The sequence below is a fragment of the Lactuca virosa genome, chromosome 5, assembly GCF_052849685.1.
Source record: "Lactuca virosa cultivar CGN04683 chromosome 5, Lactuca_virosa_CGN04683_v6, whole genome shotgun sequence".
NCBI lineage: Eukaryota > Viridiplantae > Streptophyta > Magnoliopsida > Asterales > Asteraceae > Lactuca > Lactuca virosa.
This window is the reverse complement of record NC_136430.1, coordinates 97,570,128-97,573,637: the sequence shown is the minus strand read 5'-3', so window position 1 is coordinate 97,573,637 and position 3,510 is coordinate 97,570,128.

Below are 3,510 nucleotides of genomic sequence, written 5' to 3'. Positions count from 1 at the left end.
CTTAATATAACACCCAATATGATATATTAAGGCTAGGACCCAACAAACTATTTTATAACTTGGAAGAAGGATGCCGTAATCCAAGCTATAAAATATTTGAAGGTAGGTGAATGACGATTCACCAATTTCCACCAAGATAAACGAAATGTATTATTAGGTTTTAATTGGTTTTGAAACTCCTAGATTCTTTTGAGATTCATTGAACTTTTCAATGGCATGTTTCAATCTCGAGTGTGCCCTTCAGGTTTTGTGACTGGGATGCCGAGGATCACAAAACAAGGTGTGAAGTAACTATGCAAATATACTTGGTACCCTTAATATTTACCCCTCAATCGATGTGTCGGTTAACCACACACGCTCCAACGATACTATGATAAACATTAAGTTACCCTTTGCCTACCTTGTTAAGTCCATGTTAGTGTGCCGGTTAACCACACACGCTCCACTAACTGCTTAAACAAAGTGCAAAGTGTAATTTCATGGATTAGCACCTTATTCACATTTTCCTAAGTAACTAAGATTAGGAATTTATAAGTGTTTAGTTACTTAGTATTTATCATTATACTTATAATGAAGGGAGAATTATAGTCCTTGTCCTACCTGTTCGGCTAACGACCCTCCACCGGTCAAGGAAGCGGTGAGTGAGAGTGGACACCCATTAAACTGCCATTTTATAGGCAGTAACCTTATACCCCCCTTACAGACCGGCTTCGTGAATGAGGCCTACTAATGGTAAGACGACTTGCTCTTATACATATAATATATTAAACTTTTAATATTATAATAGTATAAGGGTGTATTTTAGACATTTAAAATACTTGGTGGTTTAATCTATTAATTAAACTAGACTTTTAATTTAATTAAACTCATACCATATATTTATGGATTAATACTCTTTTAATTAAATGCTTTAATTAACTATGAATAAAGTCCATAAGAGTTAATTTGAATTATTCAACAAAACATCATAATTCCAATTATTAAACTCAAAATTAAAACCATTTAATTAATTGTTTAAGTTATGAACCCAAGAGTTTTAGAATTCAATTCTTTTTTTCATAAAAAACTTTTCTCAAATTCCAAAACTTGAGGGCAAGTTTTGTAATTCTTGAAAACCTTTGGATTCCATGACTTATGGAATTAATGGTGTTTTATGATGAAACTTTCCATGTTCCATAACTTAAGAACAAGTTATGGAATTCTTTAAAACATTAACACCAAATTTTGTAACTCCATAAAAACTTTGAATCAATTTTTTTTTTAAAAAAAACTTTCATATCCATAACTTATGGAAGTTTCAAAAACCCTTAAGATCACAACTTTAAAAAAAACTTTTGAGCTCCAAAATTTTATGACAAAATATGTAACTCCTTAAAACATTTAGATCAAACTTTTAAAACTAATAAAATAATCATATCATTTTATCTTTTACTAAATTTGACCTAATTCAACTCATATAACAAATGATTCAAATTTTACAAATAATTCGTTTTTCACAAAACAAGTAATTATCTTAAAATTTGACCAACGTCATGTTTTTTTTTCCTTTTTTTTCAACTTGAAAATAAAACATTTGCATCAATATAACAGAAAACAACCCATGGCTCTGATACCACTGTTGGATTTTGAGCATTCTAACACTCCTATGGTGTACATGCAATCCTATAAAAATTGGATCTATGTTTTCTCTATTATACATGCAAATATTAACTATTCCTAGGTTTCATCCTAACTAGCATATTATGAAGCACCTATACTACAAAGTTCTAGTTAGATGACATACCTTTTGATGTAGCTTGATGTCTTCAAGCTTTAAGAGCTTAGCCCCAATAGTGTGGAAGCCTCAAATGGAATCACAAATCACCAAAACACTTTGGAAGAACTTGAGAGAATATGTATGCACACTAAAATCGGCCCACTCTTATTTTCACACACTTGTGCCAATTTTGTGAGCCAAGGACCCCTTTATATATTATGGAGGATTAGGGTTACATCCATGTAAACCCTAATATCCATGACCTTTCATTTACATAGGATCCATGGGTTAAAAGCTCCATGGACCATCCATGAAAGCTTAGCCCAACCTAAATGAACTTGGCCCATTCCATATATATAAGAGTCCATATTTAATTAGTTCTTTTTGATCACTTAATTAATTCTAAATTAATTCATGATCAATACTAATTAAATAATATGATTCCATATTAATATATTAGAACTTATAATATATTAATATAAATCATAAATATACTATTCTCAAAAGACTATCCATATAAATTGTGCTGGTCAAGTGCAACCCAAATGGACCATGCCGGGTCGGGTCAAGTACATGCCAAATATAGTTATGGACTTAGACATTAATCCAACACTTTTCAGATTGGAGAAACTTTTATCTTTCTGCCCAATTTGATTCTTCTCATTCGTTCTGTCATACATTGAAAATTTTTCAATGTTTCAAAATTATACTTAAACTTGTAAGCATAACCATTTTTACTAAACTTTAGTAAATCATGACGAATAGTCTTATCGTTCTCTGTGGTGGACCTGACCAGCGCACACCCAGTGTACCCGATCCCCTAGTCCTTCACTTGACTCACATAAACATGTGAACAAAGAATTAGTCTTAATTTCCCAAAGATGAAGGTTCTCATCCATCACACAATACAAGTTGCATGATTCCAAGTTTCTATCCAACTGAAACTTGGGTGATGAGAATCTTTCCTTATTTGGCAAATTCTCGACACTACCACAAACGAAAGAATCAAATCCATTTTCCTAATATTGTAATCAATGGAATCATATAAGCAACAATTTTCACAAAAGCCATTGAAAAGGAAATTTTAAAAATAAGATAAGTTTCAAAATTTTCTATATTTATAAAAATTGCGGCAAACTTATCCTTACAATGTAAATACAAGTGAAAGCTATGTTGTTATCTATTCCTAAGCAATCTATCATAACTCTTAAGCAGTAGCTCAAAATTCTGATCATCGAACCATGCGATCAAAATCCATCTCTTCACGATCAGAACCGGGTTACTCTTCCTTTAAGCTTCCTTTCATTTATTCAATTCTTCAAAACATCAAAATGTAATAACATTACATCATGTATTAAGAATCTCCAAATAGGAACTTAATAGAGTTAGATAGTGGACTTACCTGAAGCAGAGTCAAACTTTTTGACTTTACCATCCTTGCGATCTTTCAGGTAAATGTGGCAGCTTCACAACCAGTGCCCCTTCTCTTGGCAATAGAAACATATGGACTCTTTGGAATGGTACACGGGACTATCTCAGACTTAGGCTTTATCTTTACCATTTGGTCAAATGACTTGACCATGGCCGATCCCTTTCCATTGGGAAGAGAAAGCTTTTCTGGACTTCCAATGTTACCATTGTCTATGTCCATGGAAGTTTGGGGAGTAGAGCTTACAATCAAATTTGCTTTACCAGTGCACCAAATCACTGTTGATTCAGCAGCAACAAACAAATAGGTAAGATCGATAAGGGTC